This window comes from Salvelinus sp. IW2-2015, linkage group LG2, assembly GCF_002910315.2.
Source record: "Salvelinus sp. IW2-2015 linkage group LG2, ASM291031v2, whole genome shotgun sequence".
NCBI lineage: Eukaryota > Metazoa > Chordata > Actinopteri > Salmoniformes > Salmonidae > Salvelinus > Salvelinus sp. IW2-2015.
In genome coordinates this window covers 34,377,746-34,392,122 of record NC_036839.1, presented here as the reverse complement: position 1 = coordinate 34,392,122, position 14,377 = coordinate 34,377,746, and the positions used below count along the sequence as shown (strand labels likewise).

The 14,377-nt window shown below is 45.8% G+C and overlaps 1 pseudogene; it reads right to left on the bottom strand.

The window, feature by feature from the left end:
* The window catches only part of LOC111978892 (rho GTPase-activating protein 20-like), a 51,553-nt pseudogene that overhangs the window by 14,226 nt on the left and 22,950 nt on the right, over positions 1–14,377 (bottom strand).

Genomic DNA, 14,377 nt, shown 5'->3' with positions numbered 1-14,377 from the left:
GGGAAGAGAAGATGCGAAGACTTAATTGTTGTTTGGAGAGAGCACAGGAAGGAAAAAAGAGAGAATGGTAGTGTGATGAGAGGAGAGAGAGAGCAGAGAGAGAGAGAGAGAGAGAGAGAGAGAGAGAGAGAGAAGAGAGAGAGAGAGAGAGAGAGAGAGCAGAAGAGAAGAGACGAGAGAGGCATTGACGTTCAGAAGAGACGTTGCCAGACTAGAGAGGGGTCTGAGTCTAATGGGGTGGAGGTCGGGCAGTCTGTCTGGAGAGAGAGAGACAGCTAGAGAGAGACAGAGAAAGAAAGAGTGTTTGTGTGTGCTTAGTGAAACCATATTTCTGAGACTTGGTAAATCATGTTAAGTAGCTGTGAGTCTTCATATAGTGGCACGAAAAAGTATGTGAACCCTTTGGAATTATTTGGATTTCTGCATAAATTGGTCATCAAATTTGATCTGATCTTCATCTAAGTCACAACAATAGACAAACATTGTGTGCTTAAACTAATAACACACAAATTATTGTATTTTTCTTGTCTATATTGAATACATAACTTAAATATTCACAGTGTAGGTCGGGAAAAGTATGTGAACCTCTAGGCTAATGAATTGGAGTCAGGATTGGAGTCAGGACTCAGCTAACCTGGAGTCCAATCAATGAGACGAGATTGGAGAAATTGGTTAGAGCTGCCCTTCCCTATAAAAAACACTCACAAAATTTCAGTTTGCTATTCACAAGAAGCATTGCCTGATGTGATCCATGCCTTGAACAAAAGAGATCTCAGAAGACTTGCACAAAGCTGGAAAGGGTTACAAAGGTATCTCTAAAAGCCTTGATGTTCATCAGTCCATGGTAAGACAAATTGTCTATAAATTGAGAAAGTTCAGCACTGTAGCTACTCTCCCTAGGAGTGGCCGCCCTGCAAAGATGACGGCAAGAGCACAGTGCAGAATGCTCAATGAGGTTAAGAAGAATCCTAGAGTGTCAGCTAAAGACTTACAGAAATCTCTGGAACATGCTAACATCTCTGTTGACGAGTCTACGATACGTAAAACACTAAACAAYAATGGTGTTCATGGGAGGACACCACGGAAGAAGCCACTGCTGTCCAAAAGAAACATTGCTGCACGTCTGAAGTTTGCAAAAGTGCACCTGGATGTTCCAAAATATTCTGTGGACAGATGAAACTCCAGTTGAGTTGTTTGGAAGGAACAATGTAGAAAAAAAGGCATAGCACACCAACATCAAAACCTCATCCCAACTGTAAAGTACGGTGGACGGAGCATCATGGTTTGGGGCGGCTTTGCTGCCTCAGGGCCTGGACAGCTTGCTATCTTCGACGTAAAAATTAATTCCCAAGTTTATCAAGACATTTTGCAGGAGAATGTTAGGCTATTTGTCCGCCAATTGAAGCTCAACAGAAGTTGGGTGATGCAACAGAACAACGACCCAAAACACAGAAGTAAATCAACAACAGAATGGCTTCAACACAAGAAAATACACCTTCTGGAGTGGCCCAGTCAGAGTCCTGACCTCAACCCTATTGAGATGCTGTGGCATGACCTCAAGAGAACAGTTCACACCAGACATCCCAAGAATATTGCTGAACTGAAACAGTTTTGTAAAGAGGAATGGTCCAAAATTCCTCCTGACCGTTGTGCAGGTCTGATCCGCAACTACAGAAAACGTTTGGTTGAGGTTATTGTGCCAAAGGAGGGTCAACCAGTTATTAAATCCAAGGGTTCACATACTTTTCCCACCCTGCACTGTGAATGTTTACACAGTGTGTTCAATAAAGACATGAAAACGTATAATTGTTTGTGTGTTACAAGTTTAAGCAGACTGCGTTTGTCTATTGTTGTGACCTAGATGAAGGTCAGATCAAATTTTATGACCAATTTATGCAGAAATCCAGGTATTTCCAAAGGGTTCACATACTGTTTCTTGAACGTCACTGTCATTGTCGTACATCACACGTAGTGTCTATGAACAGTAACAGTCAAAAGTTTGGACACACCTACATTCAAGGGTTTTTCTTTATTTTTACTATTTTCTACATTGTAGAGTAATATTGAAGTCATCAAAACTATGAAATAACACATATGAACATATAGTAACCAAAAAAGTGTTCAACAAATCAAAATAAGTCCTTTGCTCGTGTTTCTTGGCCCAGCAAGTCTCTTCTTATTATGTGTCCTTCAGTAGTGGTTCTCTTGAGCAATTTGACCATGAAGGCCTGATTCACGCAGTCTCCTCTGAACAATTGATGTTGAGATGTGTCTGACTTGAACTCTGTGAAGCATTTATTTGGCTGCAATTGCTGAGGCTGGTAACTCTAAGAGATATTCTCATGTCTTAAAGTAATTGTTTTTCTTTGGTTATTGAGCTGTTCTTGCCATAATGGACTTGGTCTTTTACCAAATAGGGCATTTCTGTATTACCCCTTACCTTGTCACAACACAACTGATTGGCTCAAACGCATTAAGAAGGAAAGAATTCCACAAATTAACAAGGCACACTTGTTCATTGAAATGCATTCCAGATGACTACCTATGAAGCTGGTTGGAAGAAATGCCAGAGTGTGCAAAGCAGTCATCAAGGCAAAGATAGCTACTTGAAGAATCTCAAATATAAAATATATTTTGATTTGTTGAACACTTTTTTGGTTACTACATGATTCATAGTGTTATTTCATAGTTTTGATGTCTGCACATATTTTACAAGTAGAAAATAGTAAAAATAAAAAAAACCAATGAATGAGTAGGTGTGTCCAAACTTTTGACTGGTACTGTATGTCTGACAGAACTGTGAGCTCTCTGTCTGTGTTTATTTGAGTTACGTTGCGCGTGTGGGTACCTGTTTGTCTGTCTACTTGGACTTTCTGATAAAAACATTATATTGTGTGAAGCACAGTTTATACTGTTTTATGGGGAGGGGGGGGGGGACAATAAAAGCCCTTCCACATTGGCCACAACATCCCTAGCTGCCCAGGACCCTGCACGTTCAAATCTGACTTTAACACTCCACTCCAGCTTTACACTCAGTTACATTTTGGAATCCAAATCAAAAACAACATTGTTATAGAGCCGCTCCAACATTCTTAAACGAGCTCAAGCATCGTTAAAAGTTTATAAAGTTGTAAATCACGCATCACTATACAACAGTGTGAGAAATCTTGGAGAGGGGGAATATTTAAAAGAGAGGGAACGAGGGGGAGAGAAAGAGAGAGAGGGCTGGCTGTATGGGCAATGTTTTGATCCTTTTATGGATTTTAATGGATCCATTTGGGCTTGTTGCAAAACAGATGCCATATTTCTCTCCCAGCCAATAAAAACCTTTCATTTTCTGGATGGATTGGTCAAAATATTTGGTGTCATAGCAGAGTTGACACACGAATCCATCAGTGACACCCTCCGCTATGATTGTAAAACACTTGTTAGATGGAAATAATTAGGCTGGTGTAGCGAATATGGGACGGTATGGTTAAATGGAGGCTTATGTAAGAACTTGACGGGGATAGAGAGGAATCTGAGGGTCTTGTGGGTGATTCAGTGGAGCGTCCTCAACGAGCATCCTGGAACACATTCCCACACACACTCTGTCTATGTTCTCTCTCTCTCTCTCGCTCTCATTCCGTACTTTCAGAGAGAAAGACGTATGAGGGAAAAGAAGGAGGTATGAAGTAAACAAGTGCAAAAAAGGGAGGCGACACATTTTTTAAGGAAACGTAACCCTTTTTTTCTGTTGATCCGATCACTGTCGGTAAGGGGTCTCATACCTATGAGCGGAGCCTGTCTGAGGCCCACCCGGCTGGGCTTGAGGATGAACTGGCACTGGGTGTCTGGAGGGAGACACTGGTCCAGCAGCATCGCCCCCTGGTCCTCCGGAGGAGGAACTGCATCCTTCCCTCCATCTCCTCCTGCTCCCACATTACGAATGTGACTCATCTTGATACTGAAGGGAAACTCGTGCCCTGAGGGGTAAGAGAGGAGAGGGCGCAGAGGTTAGACYTCAGGGGACGTGAGTCTGTCCTGAGATGTGACCAGACCAGGTTTACAGTATTCAGCTAGTATTTTATCTACCTCGCCGTTAACGGAAGGAAAAACACCAAAGCAGAGCAAATTTTGACCGCAGAGTAGAGTTGGAATAGGTAGAAGTTGCCCCTGACCACTGATTAAGGTCAACTGCTACCAAAAACTAAATGAGATGGATATGGCTGAGTGTAAAAGGGCTGAGTAGGGTTTGGTAATGGAGGTAAACTCACCAATCAGAGGATAGGGGGAGTCATCCTTACAGGAGCTCATCCACAACTGGTGGTCTTTCACACAGCCCTGGAGAGAGAGAGAGAGAGAGAGAGAGAGAGAGAGGAGAGAGAGAAGACGAGAGAGAGAAGAGAGAGAGAGAGAGAGAGAGAGAGAGAGAGAGAGAGAGAGAGAGAGAGAGAGAGAGAGAGAGAGAGAGAGAGAGAGAGAGAGAGAGAGAGAGAGAGAGAGAGAGAGAGAGAGAGAGAGAGAGAGAGAGAGAGAGAGAGAGAGAGAGAGAGAGAGAGAGAGAGAGAGAGAGAGAGAGAGAGAGAGAGAGAGAGAGAGAGAGAGAGAGAGAGAGAGAGATGGAGAGGACGACCAGGGGACACACTTCCAAAACATACACACTCACACACAACACACACTCAGAAACAAGCGGACACACTTACCGAAATGCCAAACAGCTGTAGTGCCATTCGGATTACATCAGTGGTGCTGTCGGAATTACTGACAGCTAAAGTCTTAGCCTGGGGAAAGCACAAAACATGAAATAAATTAACACAAGCACACACACAACCATGAAAGAACCCCCCCCCACACACACACACACACACAACACACACACAGACCTGCACCACCGCATTCGTAAACTTACATAAGCACAATTCCCAATGTCCTTTGCAAAAATATTTTCAAAGGAATGGTCTTGGGGTCATCTTCTCTTTCTCTTCATTTATTCGACTGGAGGAATGAGAAAATAACACTTTATTTCACACAAAGCATACTTCTGGAGTTTTATGAAACATATTGTCTCCCGTCAACTTTGGTTACCTTTGATGAGAGAAAGCCACTTCTCCTTGTGCTCCACAGAACTGCAGACAGAAGAGACCGAAATAAGAAGGGGAAATTAAGTCGGATAACCGTCTTATTTTTCTCATCTTCTCTTACAAAAATGTGTCCCTGTAAACCTGCATAGTTCCTATGAATTCCTGGTGTCAATGCATATAGTGTGTGTGTGTGATATTTTGCAATCCCTGGCTCTCTGTGGTCAGAGTAAGGGGGGTTACGATTAGGAATATGACCCAGGTTGTGGTGTGGTGGAGGGTTGAGAATTTACTGTTCTAGAGGTTGTTCCTTGTTCTGAGACACAGAATAACAAGTCCTGTACTGTACTGTGCTGTGCATACTCATTTAGGATTTATTAAAGGGACCTTCTCACTATAAGTACAGAGTATACAGTAATAATACACTAACCAGTCTGCTTTCATACATAAGTGTGTGTGTATGTGTGTGTGTGTGTGTGTGTGTGTGTTGTGTGTGTGTGTGTGTGTGGTGTGTGTGTGTGTGTGTGTGTGTGTGTGGTGTGTGGTGTGTGTGTGTGTGTGTGTGTGTGTGTGTTGTGTGTGTGTGTGTGAAGGAATGTCTGCATGCTTGCGTGCGGTCGTTGTGTGTGTGGTGGTGTGTGTGTGTGTTGTGTGTGGTGTGTGTGTGGTGTGTGTGTGGTTGTGTGTGTGTGTGTGTGTGTGTGTGTGTGTGTGTGTGTGTGTGTGTGTGTGTGGTGGTGTGTGTGTGTGTGTGTGGTGTGTGTGTGATGGTGTGTGTGTGTGTGTATACCTGAATGTGGCGACACAGTTGAAAGTGGGCCAGCCCATGACGAAGCTCCTTTCTGGACTGGTGGTGCCTTCACACACATCCTCCATACAGCCTGCTGTCCACATCTCACACATACGCACCTGAGCCTTCAGCTTGAAGTGTGTGGACGACCTGCAGGAAACACAAGAGGGTCACAAACAGTTTAACATACTAGCACACACACACACACTGAATCACATATTTCTGAGCACATACAGTACATTATTTAATATCCATGGTCGAATTCTCAACATTCCTACATTATATATATATATATAAAAATAAAAAAAATCTACATTGTTGAATAATGGTAAAGACATCAAAACTATGAAATAACACTTATGGAATAATGTAGTAACCCAAACATTTGAGATTCTTCAAAGTAGCCACCCTTTAACTTGATGACAGATTTCCACTCTCGAATTGCCAGGGTCGAGATGAGTTGATGCCATCAGCGTGCCCCGGAGACGGGACGGGCCATGCAGTAAACCACGTCACATCCTGTTGGGCCCACAGCGAACCACCAGCACCCATGGTCCCGGTGAAAGTCAACAGTCACGACACCCACGCTCTGTTCGATTCCGGGAGTGTGGTAACGCTTGTACAAGCGCGCCTGCTGGCCCATCCGACCGACCGTGGTGAGGAGATGTCCGTCTCCTGTGTTCACGGCAACACCAAGCGGTATTCGACCGGGCAGGCCACCATCGTGATGCCACAAGGGAGCTGCCAGATGGTGGTAGGTGCCGTACCTGAATTGTCCAGTACCCCTCCTTGTGGGACGAGATTGTCCTCTGTTCACGGAACTGTGGAGGCACGAGCTTGGAAAAAGAGTATGAGCCGTCGACCGACGAGAGCGGGGTCGGACTGCCGCCTGTGCGACCCCGAAGCAAGTGGTTGCCAGCCCCGGGTCTACGAACCAACCCGCAGAGATACCTGCCCTGAGACCCCTGATGGTACAGTTTGGGACCACCCAGTGGGAGGATCCAAAAGCCGCCGCGGCCCAGGTGATAGCGGTGGATGGCCAGCTGTTGTATCAGGTGGAACTTCAAAAAGTGTTGGTGCTGCCCCGCCAGTACGTCGGAACTGTTCTTCAGCTGGTCCACACTTATTTGTTGGGGGCGCACCTGGGAATGGAGAAAACCCGGGAACGGATCGCCGCACGGTTCCACTGGCCAGGATTTTAAATGTATTTATTTAACCTTTGTTTAACGAGGCAAGTCAGTTAAGAACAAATTCTTATTTACAATGACGGCTTACCAAAAGGCAAAAGGCCTCCTGCGGAGACGTGGGCCTGGGATAAAAATAAATAAAAAAATCCAATATGAATACAGGACAAAACACACATCATGACAAGAGAGACAACACAACACTACATAAAGAGAAACCTAAGACAACAACATAGCAAGGCAGCAACACATGACAACACACCATGGTAGCAACACAACATAACATAGCAACAACATGGGAGCAACACAACATGGTAGCAGCACAAAACATGGTACAAACATTATTGGGCACAGACAACAGCACAAACGGCAAGAAGGTAGAGACAACAATACATCACACAAAGCAGCCACAACTGTCAGTAAGAGTGTCCTTGATTGAGTCTTTGAATGAAGAGATTGAGATAAAACTGTCCAGTTTGAGTGTTTGTTGCAGCTCGTTCCAGTCGCTAGCTACAGCGAACTGAAAAGAGGAGCGACCCAGGGATGTGTGTGTACTTTGGGGACCTTTAACAGAATGTGACTGGCAGAACGGGTGTTGTATGTGGAGGATGAGGGTTGCAGTAGATATCTCAGATAGGGGGAGTGAGGCCTAAGAGGGATTTATAAATAAGCATCAACCAGTGGATCTTGTGACGGGTATACAGAGATGACCAGTTTACAGAGAAGTATAGAGTGCAGTGATGTGTCCTATAAGGGGCATTGGTGGCAAATCTGATGGCCGAATGGTAAAGAACATCTAGCCGCTCGAGAACACCCTTACCTGCCGATCTTTAAATTATGTCTCTGTGATCTAGCATGGGTAGGATGGTCATCTGAATCAGGGTTAGTTTGGCAGCTGGGGTGAAAGAGGAGCGATTACGATAGAGGAAACCAAGTCTAGATTTAACTTTAGCCTGCAGCTTTGATATGTGCTGAGAGAAGGACAGTGCACCATCTAGCCATACTCCCAAGTACTTGTATAAGCCTAAACCCTCAGAGGTAGTAATAACACCTGTGGGAAGAGGAGCATTCTTCTTACCAAACCACATGACCTTTGTTTTGGAGGTGATCAGAACAAGCTTAATGGTAGAGAAGGCTTGTTGGACACTAAGAAAGCTTTGTTGTAGAGCATTTAACTCAAAATCCGGGGAGGGACCAGCTGAGTATAAGACTGTATCATCTGCATATAAATGGATGAGAGAGCTTCCTACTGCCTGAGCTATGTTGTTGATGTAAATTGAGAAGAGCGTGGGGCCTAGGATTGAGCCTTGGGGTACTCCCTTGGTGATAGGCAGTGGCTGAGACAGCAGATTTTCTGACTTTATACACTGAACTCTTTGAGAGAGGTAGTTAGCAAACCAGGCCAAAGACCCATCAGAGACACCAATACTCCCACAGGAATGGAATGGTCTACCGTATCAAAAGCTTTGGCCAAGTCAATAAAAATAGCAACACCGTCTTGCTTAGAATCAAGGGCAATGGTGATATCATTGAGGACCTTTAAGGTTGCAGTGACACATCCATAACCTGAGCTGAAACCAGATTGCATACCAGCGAGAATACTATAGACATCAAGAAAGCCAATCAGTTGATTATTGACAGGTTTTTCCAACACTTTTGATAAACAGGGCAAAATAGAAATAGGCCTAAAACAGTTAGGATCAGTTTGATCTCCCCCTTTAAATAAAGGATGAACTGTGGCTGCCTTCCAAGCAATGGGAACCTCCCCACAGGAGAGACAGGTTAAAAAGGTTGGAGATAGGCTTAGCGATGATAGGAGCAGCAACCTTAACTTCTCTAGGATAGGGGGCAGCAAATTCACTATTAGATAAATAGCGTGCCCAATTTCAACTTCCTTCTACTCATCCCCAGAATATAAGATATGCATATTATTAGTAGATTTGGATAGAAAACACTCTGAAGTTTCTAAAACTGTTTGAATCATATCTGTAAGTATAACAGAACTTATGTAGCAGGCAAAACCACGAGGACTAACCATTAATTTTGTATTTTTTTTAAGTCACTGTCTGTTCAATGAGTTTTCATTGGGAAGCCAGATTTCTAATCACTCTGTTCTCAGTTCCTACTGCTTCCACTGGATGTCACCAGTCTTAGGAAATAGGTTGAGGTTATTCATTTGTGCAATGAAGAAGAAGGCCATCAGGAAGCAGTGTAACGTCATGTGTACTGTTTGGGAGTTGCGCAAGACTAAAAAAAGTTGCGTTAGTTTGTTGATCTCCTGTATTGAAAACAGATAGACCCGTCTTCAATTTGATCGATTATTAACGTTTACAAATACCTTAAGTTGTATTACAAAAGTACTTTGAAATGTTTTGGCAAAGTTTAGAGGTAATTTTGTAGTGACTTTGCGCAAATTGGAAGCTGTTTTTTTCTGGATCAACCGCGCCAAATAAATGGACAATTTGGATATATATGGACGGAATTAATCGAACAAAAGGACCATTTGTGATGTTTATGGGACATATTGGAGTGCCAACAAAAGAATCTCGTCAAAGGTAATGCATGTTTTATATTTTATATCTGCGTTTTGAGTAGGGCCGGCAGGGTTGAAATATGCTACTCTCTCTTTGTTGACATTGTGCTATCATCAGATAATAGCATCTTATGCTTTCGCCGAAAAGCCTTTTTGGAATCTGACATGGTGGCTGGATCACAACGAGTGTAGCTTTAATTTGGTATCTTACATGCATGATTTAATGAAAGTTTGATTTTATATAATTTTTTTGAATTTGGCGCTCTACATTTTCCCTGGCTATTGGCCAAGTGGGACGGTAGCGTCCCACATATCCTAGAGAAGTTAAAGAAGAAAGGGTCTAAACCATCTGACCCAGATGTTTTTTTGGGGTCAAGTTTACGTAGCTCGTTTAGCACCTCGGACTCAGTGACTGCCTGCAGGGAGAAACTTTGTCGAGGGGCAGGGGAAAAAGAGAGAGAAGCATCGGGGATAGTTGCATTAGAAGGGGTGAGAGATAAGGAAATGTTGGACGGACAGGGAGGCATGGCTGAGTCAAATAGGAATCCTGACTTATGAAGTGGTGATTACAGAGCTCAGCTATGTGCTTCTTTCAGTAACAACCACATCATCAACATCAAGGGCAGCTGTGAGGAGGAGGGTTTATTCTCCAGGTCTTTAACCGTTTTCCAGAACTTCTTGGGGTTAGACCCACAGAGAAGGAACTGCTCCTTAAAATAACTGACTTTGGCCTTCCGGATATCCTGAGTGCACTTATTTCTCATTTGCCTGAACGATAGCCAGGGATGAGGTGCGCCGTGGAAGACTATTGCTGCAGCTGCCCGGAGTTTCAAATCACCACCCCTAAAGCACACTTCCGGAAAACGCTGGTTCCCCTACCGATCATCGGAGTGCCATTTGAACGCATCGCCATGGACATAGTGGGCCCCTGGAAAAAATGGCTCGAGGACACCGGTTCATCCTGGTAATATTAGATTATGCGACCCGATATCCCGAGGCCATTCCCCTACAGGCGGCAGTCTCCAAGGGAATCGGCGGGAGCTGTTCCACCTCTTCAGCCGGGTGGGCATCCCGAACAAGATCCTGACTGACCAAGGTACTGAGTTCATGTCCCGACTAATGAAAGATTTGTGTGCTCTCTTATGGATAAAGCAGATACGGACCTCCGTCTTTCATCCGGAGACGGATGGGCTCATCAAACGGTTAAATAAGACTCTCAAACAAATGTTGCGGAAGGTCATTGAGCGGGACAGGAAGAACTGGGACCAGCTACTACCCCACCTAATGTTCTCYATCCGAGAAGTGCCCCAAGCCTCCACTGGGTTTTCCCCTTTTGGGAGGAGACCATGCGGCCCACTATATCTTGGCAAGGAGGTGTGGGAAGCCCAGCCAACCCCTTTACGCTGTGTGGTGGAACACGTATAGACGATGAGGGAGTGGATGACAGCCATATGGCCATTGGTAAGGGAACATATGGAGAAGGCCGAGTGCGCCCAAGCCGGGGTACCCAGCCCCGAGAGTTCCATGTGGGTGACAAGGTGCTAGTTTTAATCCCCACCACAGAAAGTAAGTTCCGGACAACACGGCACGGGCCTTACGAGGTGAAAGAGAAGCTGGGACCCATAAATTACTGCGTAAGGCAGCCGGGGAGACGGAAACCCCAACAGATTTACCACGTGAATCAATTGAAGAGGTGGCACGTAAGGACAGCCTTGGCCGTGTTGTGGACAAAACCCGGAATATCAACTGGTCCCGAGCAATGAGGACCTCAGACTGGCCCAGAAGCAAGCGCTCCAGGAGCTCATCGATCGGAACACCGACGTGTTTTCCGAGAAGCCGGGCCGAACGACCCTCATTCAACACCACGTCCTCACCCGGCCTGGAGAAACGGTACAAAAGAGGCCATACCGGATCCCAGAGGCACGAAGGAAGGCCGTGAAGCAGGAGGTGGAGGCTATGCTGAGGATGGAAGTCATCGAGGAGTCCCACAGTGCATGGTGCAGCCCCATCGTGTTGGTGCTCAAACTGCAATGACTTCCAAGGGGTGAACGACATCAGTTTGTTTGACAACTACCCCATGACGAGGTTGGACGAGCTCATCAACCGGTTGGGAAAGGCCTTCAGCACCCTGGAGCTGACCAAGGGATATTGGCTGGTACCCTTGGTAACCTCCTACCGGAAGAAGATGGCATTCTCGACACCGAACGGCTTATACCAATACCGGGTCCTCCCGTTTGGTCTCCATGGAGCGCCACCCACGTTCCAGCGCCTGATGGACCGAGACCTCCAACCCCACCAACAGTACGCAGCAGTCTATTTGGATGACATCATCATCCACAGCCAAGGCTGGGAAGAGCACCCGATGCGCCTCCAAGCGGTACTGGACACGCTCAGACAAGCCAGGTTGACAGCGAATCCCAAGAAATGCAAGCTGGTGTTCGAGGAGGTGGAGTACCTGGGGTATTTGATTGGATGTGGGAACGTCAAGCTCCAGGAGAGGAAGGTCCAGGCGGTTTGTGACTAGCCCGTTCCCCGCACCAACACAGGTCAAGTCCTTCCTGGGGCTGGCGGGATACTATAGCCGGTTTATCCCCAACTTTGCGGCTATAGCCTCTACCCTTACCGATCTGACCAGGGCCCGCCTCCCGAAAACAGTGAAGCGGTCAGATGAGGCCAAAGCGGCGTTCAGGCGCTTGAAGGAAGCCCTGTGCTCCCCTGAGGCCCGATTTCCAGGTACCGATGCTGGTGCAGATGGATGCCTGCGACACAGGACAAGCCACCAGGGGGAGACTCATCGAGGCCTGGTGACAGATGGAGTCTACATCACAGGGCGGTGGCTCCCTCTGCTGGACGTGTCAGGTCTCGACCGGTCCTTTTCTTTATTGGTTTAAATAAACACCCTTGAAACTGAGTTATAACACTAGTCCGTGTCTGATTTGTGTAAACGTCTAGATCAAACCCCCTGGTCTGCCACAATACATACACATAAATAAACCTATATACTGTACACATGACTCTGTCTGTGCACACGTGCACACCTCTGATACACACACTTACTTCTTCCTAACTTCCTAGCCGACTATTTTTCACCCATAATGTAATTATAGCTGTCTCCACTGTATGGGTCAGCTCCACCCAGGGGCACGTGATGTTGAATATAGGTTGGAGAGAGAGGCCCAGTTCTGCTGCCACAACATCTCAGCAACGTTGGTTCAACACCCTGATCGTTGCCTGAAGGTTGTGTTGTGGGTGGGGAGCACCTCGGGCGCTGATGAGTGGTCTTTGATCTGGGATGGATAAGATGGATTTGATTGGCTGAGAGGTAATTATAGGCTGGATAGGAGCGATGGAGGGATGGAGTAGAGGGAGGGAGGGAAGATGGGATAAGAGAGGGATATGTCTCACAGACCTGGAACGGGTGTTTTTAGACTTGCTGCAGGGAAAAGAGATGGAATGCTGTTTTTAGCTCCCCCCTCTCTCTCTCTCTCACTCACAAACACACACACACACASAGAGAGAGAGAAACTCACTTGGCCTTGGCGATAAGGAGTGTGTCAGTGAAGAGGAAGAGGTGTCTCTCCTGCGTCTGTAAACCGGTCTGCAGCTGGGTGTGGGCGTGGGCCAGGAACACCCTCCATGGAGAGAGGAACGCCTGCACCAGGGGACACTTCTCTGGGCTGACTGGGGACAGGCAGTTCTCCCTGTCAACACACACACACATCACACACTGTTAGAATAACCAGGTCATCACAAGGTAGAGGGGTCATTTCACGTTGGCTCCCAATGGGCCAATGGGTCAGGCAGATAACTGTTTGGGGTCAGAATGAGAGGAGGTGTGGTCCCCTGGGTTGTGTTTATGGATGAACCCTGTGCTCCAAATTCTGGTCATACAATCACACATGCAAAGACACACAGAAGCACACAGATATAACGTCTGTATCAGGTTCTAGGGGAAGATACCTCTTTCTGAATGATGTCAATATCTGCCATGGGCAAGTACAGCAGATGGAAGTTGGCCTTTTTCCAGGAACAACGGAAATAGTTGCAGGGCTCTGTCCTTTCCTGTTTACAGCAGGCAGTAAGATCGGATTCTCAGCTCCCATTCGAGAGATAATGGCCCTGTACACACACGGGCGCACACACACAAATCATCCTAACCACCAACCCCAGAGAACTCCCTTCAAACAGTTTCTTCCTAACACTGGGAAGAACCAAAAGCTTGGCATCAAATATCCCTCCACACCCATATTACAGATCTCTTTTGTCATTGACTTGTGTAATTAATCAGTGATGTATTGTAATTACCTAATGGAAGACAGAGTGACTCCGACGTGCCTTGGTCTTTCTGTGTTTTTAGAGCTCTTCCTATTCCAAAAAGAGTGAGTGAACGAGAACCACAGACTAAGGTCTTCAGTTTCCTATTGATTCATTGCTTCTGGATGAGTATTAAAGGCCGAAACCATGATTCAAAACAAGGGTGCAATTTGTAGGAGGGAAAATTGGGAGAGGTTCATACCCCTGGACCCCTAAAAATTCTGAAATATAAACATAACTAACACCATAACAGAAGACCACTTAGAACAAGCTTCAACGGCTCTCAGGGAGATTATAAAACCATATCACCCCTTCCTTCTCTAACCGCTTTTCTTAATACATAATATATCAAGGAAGTGCCTAAGTCAAAGAGTCCACACACACACAGAACAGATTCACATAATATCTCTCCTTCTATACAGACACCAAACTTCCATATTCAACTCACATCCCTTTCCCTGAATGGTTTATTGGCAGCTGAGCTCCTGTTCCATTG